Source organism: Canis lupus, chromosome 12, assembly GCF_011100685.1.
Source record: "Canis lupus familiaris isolate Mischka breed German Shepherd chromosome 12, alternate assembly UU_Cfam_GSD_1.0, whole genome shotgun sequence".
NCBI classification, from domain to species: Eukaryota; Metazoa; Chordata; class Mammalia; order Carnivora; family Canidae; genus Canis; species Canis lupus.
The window spans coordinates 42,439,273-42,456,843 of record NC_049233.1 but is presented as its reverse complement, the minus strand read 5'-3'; the positions used below and the strand labels follow the sequence as shown (position 1 = coordinate 42,456,843).

Here is a 17,571-nt window from a genome sequence, read left to right as displayed (position 1 = left end):
ACATAGGCCTTTACAAAGATGGAGCTTACAGCCCTACCCTGCTAATGCTCTGTTTCTCTTTTGAAATTGAATCCTTGGGCTCAACCTAGTGCTATGCCTTGATAAGAACCCATGCAAATATGAGTGTTGGAAACTCCTTGAAGTTCTTTATTGGAAACTCTTCTCAGTTACCTGGTGAGTTGTATGCGACGCTTTTCTTATTTTATCAATGGGAATTGAGATACAGAGTGGGTAGGCAGCTTGTCAAATATAAAATCAAGGCCAAGGGATTGTGTAGCCAAGATAAGAACTAAAGGAACCTCATTTTATAGCCCATTGTTCAAGAGACTAAATAATGTGGTTTGTAAAGAAAGAATAATATGGAAAAAAATACTACTTCTGTTAATCATGAATTGTGTGTGTGTGTATGTGAAGATTTTTGATTAGAACATACTAAAAAGTTGGTATATGGTTAGTTTGTAGAATTGACAGTGGATCTGCATGATTATTAATAGGAGAAACATTTCATAATTCATCTCATTAATGTGTAATTGCTATCTGGAGACAGATCTTACCTCTTAGAAGACAAAGAGCAAAATGAGGTTAAATTGATTTCTTTTTTTAGAGATTAGAATACAAGTCATTAGAACATATGAGAAGAGCCTTAAGTGAGAAAGCTGATTAACTATGAGTTCATCCTTTGTCATAAACCCTATTTTAACCCCAGAATCTGTCTAATCCAACAATTAGTTTCAAAATATTTTCCACGAATGTACTTTATTACAATGGTGTTTCTTGTCATTGAAGATTCTGAGGTTTTATCAAACAAGAAGTAGTGGGATTTGCTCTTCACTCCCACCGGCTTAAAAGTTTGTGGTATTTTTAACACACAAGATTGCTTTCTTCTTTGACCATTATTTTGAAAATGTTTGTATACAATTAGTACCATGTGTTCATACAGTTAGTTGTATATTTTGCCAATTTCTTTATTTGTCTCCACAGTAAGGAAAGGAACTGACTCAGTGTGAAAGCCACCAACCTTTCATCAGCCTTTCTCTGGATGCTTCATCTTCTGTAGCTTGGTGCTGGGAGCTACAGCCCTACAGGCATCTCACTGCCTGATGCTCAGTGAGGGAGGAGAAGGTGCATATACAAAGAAGGTAAGAAAAAACACACATGCTGTAAACAACTTATATTTAAAATTTAACTAATTTAGAATCCTTTTCTTTCTTTTCAGTTACAGCTTTGAGTATCACATTAGTAAAGACCTAATAGGAGGGAGTGAAATGTACTAGAAAAACTTGTTGGCTATTGTTCATATAGAAAACAAATGAAATTTAAATACAACAAGCACGCATCTGTGACAGCCAGTTGTATCAGCTGACAAGGGCTTCCATCTTGATTGGCAGGGGAGAGTACAGTGGAGAGTACTCTATATATCAGCAGTTCTGTTTGTCATTTTCAATTTGTAATTATCAGACTGCCTGACTGAGAGGCAGAATAATTAATATAGTCTTACCCAGACTTATAAAAAGAATTGCCTGGAGCACTTGTTAAAAACACAGATTCTCAGCTCCACCCAGATCCTGATGAATGGCAGCCTCTAGGGATATGCCCTGGAAATTAATATTTTTAATATATCTGAAGGTAATTTGTATTCACTGATAGTTAAGAGAATTTACAGAATTCCAAGTCTGTCATTTACTGTTTGAGATGAAGAGTTATTTCACCTAACCTAAGCATCAGTTTTCTCCTCTGCGAAATGAGGGTGATGACAGTACTTCCCTTTCAGTGCTATTGTGAACACCAAATGACATAATGTGGGCAAAATATATATCTTGGTGCTTGGCACAAATGCTGAATATGCATCAAGTTGCTTCTACTACTGCGACCCATTACTGTTATTTTATCCAGTGAACTCTGATGCTGTGGGCCTACCCAATTGGAAGATAAAGTGCATATAAATGATATAAGGAATCATTGAGGGAAAAGTAGGTGAAGGGAAAGAACCTCTAACACATCTGATGAGGGCTGAGGCATTCTAGCTTAGAGGCAATGGAGAGAGTGGACTAAGAGTTCCAGGGCAACCTAGGGCATCCAATTCTGTTTATATCCACACTCCAAGTATTTGCTTTGTCTTCTCCAGTCTAGGAAGGAATCAAATGCTTGGCTAATTGTCCTTGATAAGAAAAACTTTTGGAAGCACTAAGACATGATATAGTTTAATTGGTCAGCAATACTTTCATTTTGTAAAGTTTCATCTGGGATGTGGCGATAAGAAAGTGTTATTGCTTTGTATGACCAGGTCTCTCAGATATGCAAATAAGTAGAGTTCTCATAACATCAAATTGATTTATTTATTCATTAATTTGACACATATTGTTGAGCATCTGCTGTGTGCCAGGCACCATTTTAAGCAGAAAAACAGAAAGTGTATATTGGTGAATAGAGCAGATAAACATTCCTGGCCCTGCAGAGTTTATATTCTTGTGTATTTTGGAAGGGGGGGAGAGAGATACTAAACAGAGTAAATATGAAAATTATATAATTATAGGGAGAAAAATCAAAGGAAGGAGTATAGGAAACATGGAGTGTGTGTGTGTGTGTGTGTGTATGCAAAATGAGGCCATATAATGTGGGTCCTTGATAAAGACTTTGACTTTAAGTGCTATGGGAAGTTTCTAAAGGGTTTCAAAGAAACCACATTTAAAAAGGATCCCTCTGGGGACACCTGGGTGGCGAAGTGGTTGAGCTTCTGCCTTTGGCTCAAGGTGTGATCCTGGAGTTCCAGGATCAAGTCCCACCTCGAGCTCCCTGCATGGAGCCTGCTTCTCCTCCCTCTGCCTATGTTTCTGTCTGTCTGTCTGTCTCTCTCTGTCTCTTGTGAATAAATAAACAAAATATTAAAAAAAAAAGGATCCCTCTGGCTTTTGGACAATACCTTCCAGGAAGTTAGGGAACTGGAAAGGAAGTTACCAAAGTAAGAGAGAGATGATGACAATGTAGGTCAGTATGGTAGCAATGGAGGCAGTGAGAAGAGGTCAGATTCTGGATATATTTGGAAGGTGGAGCCAACAAGACTTACTTATGGATTAGATGAAAGGAATGAGAGCAAGAGAGGAGTCAAGAAGGTCTCATCTTGATCAACATATCAATGTTGGAATTGTCATTCCTTGAGATGACATAAACTGTAGAGGAGCAAGATTTTAGGGGTGCACCAGGGGTTAGATTTTAGTCATGTTAAGTCATCAATACCTATTAGCTATCCAAGTGGGGATGCTAGAAGAAGACATTTGGATATAAGAGATCTGCAATTCATGAGAAGGGTATTTGTAAACTGAGGGGAGTTATCCAGGGGCAAGAAAATTAATGACATAGGAGAGATTCTCAAAAGTACTATCCATGTCCTCCTGTTCAATGTACACCCAAACATTCATATTCTTTTCCAGTCTCTGTTTCTATATCCCAGGCAAGAAAGCAAAGGTCCAAGTCCTTAGACAAACCAGCTCACTTACGACTCACTGAAGCCCTCACAATCCTTATTGTATCTAGTTTCATATAGGCTTTTGTTTTGATTTTTGCTTGCTTTCAATAAAGGGGGAAGGGCAAAAGGAAGAGAGAGAGGGAAGGAGGGAGGAAGGAAAAAGGAGAAAAATCATACTATATATATTTGTTTAAATATACTACATATATTTTTGGCAAATGGCTTTTTTTAACCCCCTTCCTCCTTTAATTTTTATAACAACCCTCTCAGATGGGTATTATTTTCTTTTTCCAGATCAGTAAAGTGAGTTCATACTGTTCAAGATCTCAGAGATAATTAAGAGGCTGAATAAATTTAAAAACTCAGGTCTATCAGACCCAAAAATATCAGTTTCACAAATTTCTCAGAAATAGGAAATTCATGATAAGTCTGTGTTATGATGCAACCTTAGAAACATAGATTCTGGTGCATACTCAATTGCCTACATGATCTCATCACCTATATAGCAGATCCATCTTTAATATATGGGCTTATTAAGTATGCCATGTTCCTTTTACTAAAGATATTCCTTTTAAAATATTTTGTCATAAAGACGATCATCCCAATTATTCAGTAAAAAAAAAAAGTAATCCTATGTAAATGCCTTTAAGTTACCCAACATTTACTGTATACATCCAGAAATAAGCCATTTTCTAAGACACAGAAGGAGGCATATAATTTTGTTCTTAAGATGAGATTAGCAGAAGGGTCTCATTCTGCACAGGCATTTTGAATATGCATGGGACAGAAACTGTAACGATAGATGCTGATAAGGGGCTTCTGGGACCAATAAAACCTGGGTTTACTTTTGTTTTGCTCAGATCTCCTCTTAGACAGTTCAGCCCTGGATCTCTTGGCTCCTTCCTGTTGGGATAACTTGTTTTTCCATACCTATCTGTGAACTGTTAGACATGGGAATTTTTAAATTTTGTTTGGTCCCCTGAAACCTTAAGCTTCTTGGAGAAATTCTGATCCAGCTTCCTCAGGAAGAATCCTCCCAACAATATTTCTACCAGCTTCTTTGTGGGTAGAGAAGTCTTTTAGGATACTGCTTGTAACAAAAATGAGATGAGCCAAAATTTTTGGTCAAATAGGTTGGTGGAGTATAGTAAGTCTTGACAATCAAATGGATATGTCAGCTATCAATTCTTCACAGGTGGTGTGTGATAGAAAAGAATGGCTAGGAAAGATTAGGCAACTGATAAGTGCTTTGGATTTTTTTTTTATAGTCAAGTAATCAGAGCCATATTAGGTAGAAAAATAAAGATATAACTACTCAACAAACATCTTTTGAATACCTACCAACTAAAGAATAGAAAGAAGTTAAATGATTTTCCTTTTAGAATTCCCAGCCTAGTTGGAGGAGATTGATATTTGGGTGATGACATGAAGGCCATAATTCTTACCATGAGACACTACTAAATGACTGTCTCCTCCTGGAGAATCTCACCCCCAAAGTCAAGGATGCTCCTGTTGAACAGTTCCACTACCAACATGATGAGATATGCTTTCGTGGAGAAAAGAGACAATCATATTGATGATTTGATGCTTTGTTTTACAAAGATCTTTACAGAATCATATTGATGCTTTGTTTTACAAAAATGAAAATCAGATTAAAAGAATTCAGCAAAATTAAATGTAAAACTGAAAACTATATTATAGCTAACCCATAGCTTGGTGGCTGGGAGGATAACAATAGAGCATGAGAAGACTATGTAAAAGTTGAATTAGGTAGTCTTATTTATAAAACATTTGTGTAAAATACAAACAAATTCTTTTTATTAGAGGAAAAGAAAAAAAAAAAAACCTTAAAACTGAAATTCAGCTTCATGACTCAGGTTCTGCAAATTTTTCTTTTTTCCCAATTTTTTTTCTTCCATTGTCTCTCAGAGGTTTGGTAAGGAGATCATCCAAGATATGTGGTTTTCTTTTCCTATTTTTTTCCTCGTTTGCAAACTAGGTTTATTAAATAATATTCACATATTTGTAAACTACTAATATTTCCTTTTTGATGTCTTCCTACTTCAGAGAATTCAAGATATTTTTTATAAAGATTAAAAAATTACTTTTCCTGACTCCTGAGAGATATATAATAAAAAATAGGAGTTAAGAAAAAAATAACTTTGTCATCCAAGCTTCTAAGCTTCCATAATATATTAATGAAAAATATATTCCACATATTTTATGGTTACGCAATCATTGGCCTGATCATTCTATCTTAGGTATCAAGAAGTTCTTACTGTTCAAAGAGACATTTACTTTCTCTTGATGCTTGTTTTAAACTGTTACTTCTATTTTGAATCACTGTATTATATACCTGAAATTAATATTATACGGTATGTTAACTAATGAGAATTTAAATTAAAAACTTATTTATTTATTTATTTTTAACTTAATTTTATTTATTATTAGTATTTTTTTACACACACACAGAAAGACAGAGGCATAGGCAGAGAGAGAGGGAGACTCCATGCAGGGAGCCTGATGTGGGACTTGATCCCAGGACTCCAGGACCATGCCCTGGCCGAAGGCAGACATTAAACCGCTGAGCCATCCAGGGATCCCCTAAATAAAAACTTTAAAAAATAAACTGTTACTTCCACTTTCATACTGGAATAATATATATACATATATGTATATACACATACACACATATATATGCACACACAGCAAATGTCGCCAACTTAGTACTAATATTATTATTGATTTTTATTTTTTAAGGCTTCTTTTGGATGCTTAGTTTCTAGTGTTTTATAAGCTGGAGACTGCTCTTGTGTAATTGTTTTTACCTGTTAAGTCATTATTTCCACATTAATAATAGGGCAAAGATATCAGGCTTCAGTTTAGATTATGACAGTACCTAATGTCTTTTCCACATTTACTTCAAGTAAGAGGACTTCCTTTCTTGTTTTCCTGGGAATTTTATGAATTCAATATGTATATTTTTCCAGCTGTAGTATTTTAATTTCAATTGGAAATTACCAGTTGAGATATCAATTTTCTTATGAAAAGTTTCCTAATACTAAATCCTAGCAGTTAAAACTAACTTCAGCTTCTCAAGTGGCATGATTTCTTTATTCTTAACTTAGAATTTTTAAAAATCTTTTCTTTAGTTATTTGCTTTGATACTTTTGGGTCAGTGAAACATTAAATTATATATTTTTATATTAAGGACCTTTCATAAAAATAATTACCTTTGTGTGTGTGTGTGTGTGTGTGTGTGTGTGTGTGTGTGTGTGATACGATCTTAAGTAGATGATTAAGATAAAATGGAAAATCTCTTGGTTATATTGTTAAAGCATTTGATCTGATACCTGTTTTTGATGCAAGTGAGACTCCTACAATGCAAAAGTTCATGTCTCCAGAAAATTCATGTTGGTAATCCATTATAGCAGCAAGTCTTTATCTTTGTTTTCTTTCAGTTAAATTATTTTCCTATTATACATTTAGTAGACGAGCTAAACAGAAATGTGGGGCTAAATGAAAGGTTATAATGCTCACATGGAATTTTTGGAAATTTAAGTCATTACAAAAGACTTTTTTTTGAACAACTCCTTTTTGTTGTTGTTGAGGACTCTTTCATTGCTTCCAAGAACATCAGCAGGGAGCATGTATAAGTGGGAGTCAGAATATTTGTATGGGTCAGCCCTGTCGCTAAAGTTAGGGATTCACTCAGTGACCTCAGTTCAGGGTCTCCACTAGTCAAATGTGAGGCAGGATGAAAGTATCCTGAAGTTCCTCCTAGCTAGGGTTGGAAATGACCTTATTTTCCCTACCTTTCCCTACAAATTATCCATTTATTCTTCACTGACTTTGTAGTTAATAAAATCCTTTGGAACAGCCTCTTAAAAACTAGGAGGGTCAGAGTATCAGAGTATCTACGTCTCCAGCGAGCCAGACTTTTAAATCAGCCCCATTCTGAGTATTACCTTCTTTGATGGGACTTACTGAGTAGATCTGAAGGCAGCTATTAGATTGTAAAGTAGGTTGTAGGAGTTAATGGTGGGTGTTCTCACCTAAGATCCTAGAAACAATTGTCTCCACGAGAATATGGTAGTATCAATTTAATTGATCCCCAAAGGAAATTACATTGAACATCTCTAAAAAATGATGAAAAGCTGACTTAAAATGGAATTTTATTGTCTCACCACTTTGGTTTAAATGTTGTTCTTTTTCCCGACCATGTCTGCTTATTTCAGGTTTTGAAAACTAGTTGATAGTATTTTATGAGCAGTTTTTAATTGTTACATAGGCCATCCAATTTTGTTTAACAGAAAACACTTAATAGTAGCATGCCTAGAATAGGTCACCATCAGTTGTGTTTTCATTTAAATTTGAGAAATGAAGAGCCACGATGACTGCCCTGAAAGAACAGAGGGAGCCAGTGGCATGGATGGGAAAGACTCACTCTCAGTTATCAATTCTGGGTGTCAAAGATGTCACTGTTTCTAAAGGAAAAGTTCTCCTGTATTCTGCAACAGACATCAAATACACTTACTCCTTTCCTCGTGTGTCATGGAAACAGGGAAATTTTTTCTTATCCATTTTTCTTAGTACATGGGTCACTTTAAGGATGATGAAATTTTGCTTACTGTCCTGTGATTCCTGTAAAATGCTATTTTTCCTAATGGAGATACCTAATGTTGTAAGAGAGAAACATGGAAAATTTTTAAACACTGAGAAATATCAGTCCTCTGTTCTAAAACTTGGTCCTAAGCAAGTAGGTCATTGCATAGAGGTAATCTTTGTGTTCTACTGTATGCAAAATATATATATTTTAAACATAAAATGTACATGAATTAATATGAACTCATTAAGAATAGTCATATGAGAAAATTACATGGTTTATTTATATATGGTTATATAAGACTGATCATTTAGTGCCTCTGGTTACTTATCTGAGATACTATAAAAGTGAATGAACTAGATTCTCTATTATGACAATTAGAAGGCAGGTACTAACTTGTACTTAGAAGTAGTATTTGAATTATACTCTAGAATAGTTTCAGGAGTAGTTTATCATGGACATATTAGTGTATCAAAAGTTATGAAGATGACTTTAAGGGAAAATGTACTCACCTACTATTTTAACTATGTCTTTTTTTGTTATTTATATTACCATCTCCTCTTCCTCAGATGCATCTGAAAAATTGGATGGGAAAAGAATAAGTTATAAGTTCATCCTACAGAATTTTGGAAAAAAACAAAAAGCTGCTTTTCCTTCCAACTTTAATTAAGGGTGGCATGTAATTTTAAGCTTATCATGTACTAATAATGAGGTTTCTTTAAAAAGTTCATCTTGTTGGAAATCCAGCCCCAAAATTAAATAAATAAATAAATAAATAAATAAATAAATAAATAATAAATAAATAAATAAAATTGTTTAAAAGTATGCAATGTAAGGGTTCATTGCATTTACTGCTCAATAGTTGGAGAGTTAAACCTTCTCCTTATGCTGTCATTGGCTTTACATCTCCATGCTAATGTACCCTCTGAAAATGTGTTTGCATCATTTCTGCTTCAAACATTATTATCAAGGACAAAAAGTTTAGAGTCTGCAATTTCAGGTGATTATGTTTATACAGTTGGGAGAATAGAATAATCTAAAAAACAGCACATTTTGTGTATATGTGTTGACTCTTACTTCCTTAGGAAATGGATTTTTACGCTCCTAGGATGTCATATTACTGTTGTCAGATTCTAGTTATCCATTGATAATGACAATTGCATTGATTGCTTTAGCACCAGCTGACCTCCTATGACTAAATATCTTCATATAGCAGATAATTTATTCAAAAAATCAGACATGGAATTGCTGATATTCTATTTCCTTTCAATGCCCAAAGTCCCCACAATTTTAGATTGAAATGTTGTCTTGGGGTAGAGCTTTTCTTAAGATAGAGAAATGGAGCTTTGTTCCAGATGTTTAAATATTCTTTTTAGGCTTCATGATTCTTTCCATAGACACTTATTTTTATAAAAGCCACATAAACAGTTTATGATTGAACTGTATAGCTTCTCCCAGTCCAAATTTAAGACCTGTCTTCCCCCCTAGGACTTTAATAGAAGAGTGATTGATATTCCTGTTTCTCTCCCTTCAGCCCACTCCCCTGCTACTCTAAGCCGTTCTTATTTCAGGAAGTTAATCATGAAATCTATTAAACAAACCATGCCATGTGATCTCCATGTTGATACAAAAAAGAAAAGCCTATAGAGATGACAGCACCAAGTCAGTTAAAGGGCAGGATGGTGATGTGTGTAACAGTTGAGACTATGGAATAAGGCAAATATGGATTTGTCTGAGTTGTAATTTGTCACTTTGTTATGTGATGTTGAGTTCTTTTTAAAAAATATTTATTTATATTAGAGAGAGCGAGCGAATGGGGGAGGAGCAGAAGGAGAGGGAGAGGGAGAGAGAAGCCTGCCATGGGGCTCAGTCTCATAACCCTAAGGCCATGACCTGAGCTGAAATCAAGAGTTGGACCTTAACTAACTGAGCCACCCAGATGCCCAAGTTGAGATATTTCTTTCTATCCTTCAGGTTCCTTTTCCACATTCATAAAGTGTTGATAATGTTTCCTTTGTAGTATTTTTATGATGACCAAATGAGATATTTTTAAAAGGCTCTTATAGTACCTGACTCATTGTATGTATATTATTATTAATTATTACTACTGTTATACCATTATACTACATCAGTGAAAAAAATCAGGCAAAATAGCTTATTAGATCCTATTTCTGAATATGCTAAGAGAAAACAGACTTCTCCTTCTTCTATAAACAGCTAAAAAACAGGGTAAAATATATGAAACTACTGTCATTAAACATTGAGCCACAGGCAGTGTAAAAATGTGATTTCTAAGAGAAAAGAAACAAGTGAAATAAATCCTACCCTACATTTACCCTGGCCTTCTGCCTGGAGGCACATTTTGGAATGTGGTATATGCGCTTGGAATCTCAAGCACAACAGATTAGTCTTATTGAGTTGAGGAGACCAATAATAGAATTCAGTGGGGCTGCATTACCTGGAAGTTGTAAAGCAGAGTTCTGAAAAGAAATAATCCAAGCAAAAACAACAACAACAACAACTACAACAACAACAAACTCTTAAATCTATTTAGGTGTTCACTTGAACTTTTGCTGAATCCTAAAATGTGCACATATATGGTGAAACTCTACAAGGTGGGACAAAGAACAACGAGAAAACTATAAACTGAATAATTATAGAGAAGTTTTGAGCTCTGGTAACCAGAACAGACTTTATTGATCGCTGTGAAATCATAGGCAACTTTGAAAGGTCATGCCATTAGTAGAAAGGTTAAACTACATCTAGAATAAGGACTACTCTTGACTCACCCTAACAAAGAATAAAAACAAGTCTTAAAGGATCAAGTAATGCACAAATAACTAAACTGCTTTCTAGAGCAAATATCAATCTTCTTAAAAATAAAAAAAAGGATGACAAAATCCAAATATGCATTGCCATTATCATGATGCCCATCATCCAATCAAAAACTACCATATGTAACCCAGAGTAGGGTGATCTGTAACCAGGAAAAGGAAGAAAAAAAAAAAAAAGTTTACAGAGAGAATGGAATTAGGAGCCAAAGACTTTTAAATGGATCTTGTAAGTAGTTTAAGAATTTAATGCAGGGCAGCCTGGGTGGCTCAGTGGTTTAGCGCCGCCTTCAGCTCAGGGCATGATCCTGGAGACACGGGATCAAGTCCCACCTCAGGTTCCCTGCATGGAAACTGCTTCTCCCTCTGCCTGTGTCTCTGCCTCTCTCTCTGTCTTTCTCTGTCTCTCTCATGAATAAATAAATAAAATCTTTAAAAAAAAAGAATTTAATGCAAATTAATAATGGGAAAGAAATAGAAAAGATAAGAAAGACAGAAATGGAATGGGAACACCTGTGAAAAAAATAATAAATTCAGAAGTGAGATTCACTGGCTAAGATTCATAGAACATTAGATACTGCAGATGATAATGATATCAAACCCCCCCAAAATAGAAACTATATACAAAATGAAGGGCACAAAAATAAAAAGACTGAAAAAAGTAATAAAGAATATTTAGATCCCAGGCAGTAGGATCTGAAGAAAAGTGGGAAGAATCTGAAGCCAGATAAACACAAGGAAAACCGTACCAGAGCACATCATAATCAAACTGCTGAAAACTAGTGATCAAGAGAAAACTTTAAAAACCATCAAAGAAAAAAAAAACAGGAGAAAAATAATTAAGGATGATCTCAACTGTATTTTCAGAAGATAATAGAAAAACATCTCTAGTATGCTGAAAGAAAAAGTATCCAATGAAGATATCTTTTAAACATGGAGGGCACCTGGTTGGGCTCAGTCAGTAGAGCATGGGACTCTTGATCTCAGAATTGTAAATTTGAGCCCCACGTCAGGTGTAGAAATTACTTAATAATAAAATCATTAAAAATACATAAATAAACATGGAGATGAAGGGGTTTTCTAAGACACTGAAGCTGGTGGAGTTTATCGCTGGGGCATGTGCACTACAAGAAGTGTTGTAGGAAGTTTTTCAGATGGAAGGAAAGGACCCCCACATGGAAACTTGCATCTACATAAAAGAGTAAAGAGTACCAGAAATGTTAAATATGTAAGTAAATAGGAAAAGTATTTTTATCGAGTTTAAAGCATTTGTTTAGAACATAATTGACTGCTTAATAAAGTTTATAGTAATGTGGTGAGAGGTTTCGAACATATGTAGAAGTAAAATGTAACAATAGCATAAAAGAAGATAGGAAAATGGAAGTATACTATTCTATGTTATATAGTCCTTACATTTATCAGCAACATGATATTACTTGAAAATATACTGTTAAAGGTACATATTATAAACTATGAAGTAATTAAAAAATAAAAGATGTGACTGGTAAGGTAATACAGAAGATAGCATGGAAAAATTAATAAATCCAAAAAAAGGAAAAATAATGGAAGATAATCCAAAAGAAAGGCAAGGGCAAGAGGTCCCTTCCTAAGAGCAAACTACCTTTAAAAGGAAAAAGACTTCACCCTGTTATTCTACACCACCCTGAAAGGATCCCTCCACCCCTTCCCAGATACACAACCATTTTATGGGTAGATAAGTATGAGATGACAAAAAAGTTATTGGTGACAGATAATCTGAAGGGATAATCAGATTAAAACAGTCTACCAATAATCTCATAAAACCTCCTAGATTTAGAAACCCTAATAGGGAACCTCTCAGGTCCCCTCCCTCTTCAGGAGCTCTACACTATCACTCAATAAAATTTTGCTTTGCTGCCCACCACTCTTTCTCTGGTCTAACCTCTTCATTCCTTAAAGGGACATGACCGAGAACCACAGCCACTAAAGGAAAAAGAAATCCTGGGAAACAAATAACAACAACAACAACAAAAATAGAAACAAATAGCAAGACAGTGTATTTTTAAAAAAAGATTTTATTTATTCATTTGAGAGAAAGAGTGCACAAGCAGAGGGTGGGAGGGGCAGAGGGAGCAGCAGACTCCCCAGTGAGCAGGGAGCCTTATGTAGGACTCCATCCCAGAACCCTGGGATCATGACCTGAATGGAAGGCAGATGCTTAACCAACTGAATCACCCAGGCACCCCAAGTTGGTGGATTTAAATTCAACCATAACAATAATTACATTAAATATAAGTGGTTTAACTGGTCTGATTAAAAGAGAGAGATTATTAGATGGGTAAAAACAAACAGAAACTACATTTGTTCTTATCATTTTAATCATAGTTATTTTAAATCCATTGTCTAATCATTCTAATACTGGTATCATATCTGAGTCTGATTCTGCTTCTTGCTTTGTCTCTCATACTGTGTTTTATCTTGGCTTTGAGTATGTCTTAAAAATTTTGTGTTGAAATAACGTGTGATGTGTCAGGAATGGCAATTAAAGTAAATAGACTTTTATTGTGAGATTTTATGTTAACCTGGCTAGGAGTTGAGTGGTATTTAATGTTTGCTTTATCTTTTGGTGCCAGAGGCTTCAAATTCTTCTAGGGTCCTTGTTTTTGTTTCCCCTATTGACTTTTAAATTCTCTACTCCTCAGAGAGTCTGCGTCTTCCAGCTCTTTTAGCTATAATCCAATTATATTGAAGCCATATTGAGGCAGTGATGTGTGGGAGGGACACATCTATAATTTATAATCTTATGATTAAATCTTAGTCTTTTAGTGAGGCTATATCCTTGGGCTGTAACCCTCACAAGTGTTTCTTCCCTTCTCCCACATACACTTTGGTGATTAAAGACTTGACAAGGCTGGAGTGGGGGAATTTTCTCTTCCTCCATGTTGTATGAGTCTCTGATAAAGTCCTTTTCCTTGGAGAATAGGTCTTTCTTATTAAGAATGTTCTGAATTTATTTCACAATGATTACTTTTTCCATTCTCTGCTATAGCCAAGAGGTCATCTTTCTCAAGTCTTCACTAGAAGAACTGGTGGGATTCCTGGAGGTATAACTCACAAAAGTCTGGAGGCCTCCCCTAAAACTACAGTCCCTGAGACTCTCTGTCAAGTTAACTCACATTCAGCTTCCAGCATTTCTTCAAAATTATAAGTTAAGCACTTATCTAGTTTATGGCTGTAGTGGCTATGCTCTAGGTAAGCAGATCTTAGCTATGAATCTCTAAACTCACCTAATTCTTGAGATTTGGGAGTGGTAATTAGTTGTCATGCAACCTCTGTTGGGTCCAGGAAAAGTTGTTGATTTTCAATTCAGTTTTTTTCTTATTTTAAGGACAGAAGTGATGGCTTCCAAGCACTTTACATGTTAGATCTGAAACCAAAAGTCTATACTTTCTCTATAAGGAATATACTTAAATATAAAGACAAATAGATTTAAAGTAAAAGGATTGAAAAAGATAGCACTACTCAAGCCCTACTCCTAAGAAAGATGAAATAACTATATTAATATCCAACAAATGGACTTTAGAACAAAGACTATTACCAGAAATAGAGGGGGAAATTTCATAATGATAAAGGAGTAAGTTCAAGACATATAATTCATAAATATCTATGAACCACAAAACAGAGCTTCAAGATATTCAGAGCAAAACTTGAAAGGAAAAATAAACAAAACACAATCAGAGTTGGAGATTTCAGCACACTTTTCTTGGTTTTTAATAAAAAGGAAGATAGAAAATTAATAGGGAAGTAGAAGACTCATTCCTCCTCCAAGTTCAGTATAGTCCCCATTAAAATTTCAAATAGGCTCTCTTTTTCTTGCATAGAAATTGGCAAGCTGATTCTAAACTTTATATGAGAATGCCAATAATCTGGATCAGCCAACACAATTTTGAAGAAGAACAAAGATCAAGGATTTACAATACTTCATTCCAAGACTTAGTACTAAGCTACCTTGTTATGAGTATTGGCAAAAGGATAGGCATATAAGGCAACAGAACAGAATGGAGAATCTAGAAATAGACTTACACACAAAGGATTAATTTGTTTTTGACAAAGTGCCAAGGTAATAGGATAGGGAAAAAATAGTCTATTCAACAAATGGTGGAATAACTGAATAGCCACATGAAAACACGTGTACTTGATATAAATATGTATTTATCATATATATAAATCAATCCAAAAGGGAATCATAGACCTAAAGGTATAACACTTCTAGAAAAAATCATAGGGGAAAAAGTCCTAATAAAATTGGGACAGGTAAGGATTTCCTACATCAAACATTTAAAACAGTGAATTGTAAAGTAATTGATAAATTGGACTTCACCAAAACTGTTAAGTTCTGTTCTTATAAAGAAAATAAGAAGGCCAAATCACAGACTAGATGAAAATATTCACTATATATGTATTTGACAAAAACTTGTATCCAGGATGTATAAAGAATTATTACAACTCAGTAATAAGAAAACTAATTGCTTAATCAAAAGTGGCAAAATATGTGAACAGGCGCTACAGTAAAGAAAATATATTAAAGGAGCTAACAGGGCAGCCCGGGTGGCTCAGCGGTTTGACGCTGCCTTCGGTCCAGGGTGTGATCCTGGAGACCAGGGATTGAGTCCCTCCTTGGGCTCCCTGCGTGGAGCCTGCTTCTCCCTCTGCTTGTGTCTCTGCGCCTCTCTCTCTCTTTCTCTCTGCCTCTCATGAATAAATAAACAAATAAATCTTTAAAAAAATTAAAGGAACTAACACTGGAAAAGCCATTCGGAAAATGCAAATTAAAATCACACTGTGATAACATTATATACCCACTAGAGTTAAAAAGACTAAAATCAAAAAGACTGACACCATCAACTGTTGGTAAGGGTGTAGACCAAGTAGAAGTTTCATACATTGTTGGTGGGAATATAAAATTGAACAACCACTTTGGGAAATGGTTTGGCAGGTTTTTAATAAGTTTTTTTTTTATTTTTTATTTTTATTTATGATAGGCACACAGTGAGAGAGAGAGAGAAAGAGAGAGAGAGAGGCAGAGCACAGGCAGTGGGAGAAGCAGGCTCCATGCACCGGGAGCCCGACGTGGGATTCGATCCCGGGTCTCCAGGATCGCGCCCAGGGCCAAAGGCAGGCGCTAAACTGCTGCGCCACCCAGGGATCCCGGTTTTTAATAAGTTTAAAATGTGCATTTAGCATATGAGTCACTAATGCTACTCATATTTACCCTTAGAAAATTGAAATTATATGTTCACACAAAACTTTAAATAAATGTTAATAGCACCCTTACTCATAATATCCCCATATTGTGTGTGTGTGTGTGTGTGTACGTGTCTCGTTTATGTCCCATACATGTTTCATAGACTGGCGAAAGGATAAAGAAATTGCAGTATATACTATGATGGAAGATTATTTGTCAATAAAAAGGAAGAAACTATTGATTAACAAACACATCATGGATGAATTTCAAAGGCATTATGCTAAGCAAAAGAAGCTAAACACAAAAGAGCACATATTCAGTTTATTTGAAAATCTAGAAGAAACAAACCTAATCTAAAGAGAAGCAGAGCAATGGTGACCTGACACTTGAACTGGTAAAACCAACTGTCAGTAAATGAGGCACCAGGAAACTTTTAGGATGTGGTGGAAATGTTCTGTATCTTGACTGTGGTTAATATTTGCTACACAGATGTATACATTTATCAAAACTCATCAGTCTATCTATATAAAATAAATATATGTAAATTATATCTCAATAAAATTGGATATCAAAAAGAAAAAAAGACTTATGAGCAGTTGACTAAATTTTAACCTAATTTTCTTGGATTAATGAAAAGTAATGTGTGTCTTTCCACATATGCTTTAATTTAATTCCCATAAGCCAGAATGTATATTTTATTTACATTTTAGCAATAAAGAAATCCTTGCTTAGGATCATCAATAAATTGCCTCAACTCTCATAGTTATTAAGGTTTGAAACTTAAGTCTACCATCTTTTCTCTTTTTTATTGCTATAAGTAACAATATACTTCATTTCTGGAAGAAAGAACAGAGGACTATACAGTATGAACTAACCTTAAAAATCAGTCCCATTCCTCCTGCAGAGGAGTATGTAAACTTTGAGGGCCTGAACAACCTGCTGCCTCTCATATTTGACAAGCAGACAGGAAAGGTAGGGCAGGACAGGTAGATGAGGAAGTGATCTAATAGGGAAGGGATGCAAAGGAAGGGCCTTTGAGATTGAGATCTTTCCTTAAATTGAGGTGCTATGATTTAAGAAACATTAATTAATCACAGTCCTTTTTAATCCTGAACTTAATTAAGCTCTCAAGTAACTTTTACTTGAGTTATAAAGAGAAGAAGAATTTCAGAAATGCCTTTTTTATTGAAGAGAATCCTCTAATTAATAGTAATTAAAAATCAATCCTCTAATATTTATTTAACCACAAGCTTAGTTGGTGCTTGATTTTTTTTCTTGTTTAAATAAACTTGGATAAGCAGTTGGATCAAAAGAAAAAGGATTAGTAAAATCAAAAAAATCATTATTGACTGATCCTGTTCCAGACTTTCACCAGATAAGCAGTGGTGGGATTCTGGGCTTTTTATATGTCTGTCTGTCTATCTTTCTATCTACCATCTATCTTGCT

The 17,571-nt window shown here is 35.0% G+C and overlaps 1 long non-coding RNA gene across 1 annotated transcript in view; it reads left to right on the top strand.

Annotated features, from left to right (window-relative positions):
* Window positions 1–15,981, top strand: part of LOC111098337 — a 30,534-nt gene extending 14,553 nt beyond the window's left edge. Inside the window, exons 5-7 of the long non-coding RNA XR_005367960.1 lie at window positions 90–174; window positions 982–1,139; window positions 15,922–15,981. This is a non-coding gene — a long non-coding RNA (uncharacterized LOC111098337). The remainder of the gene's footprint in view (window positions 1–89; window positions 175–981; window positions 1,140–15,921) is intronic.
* Window positions 15,982–17,571: the final 1,590 nt, after the last annotated feature.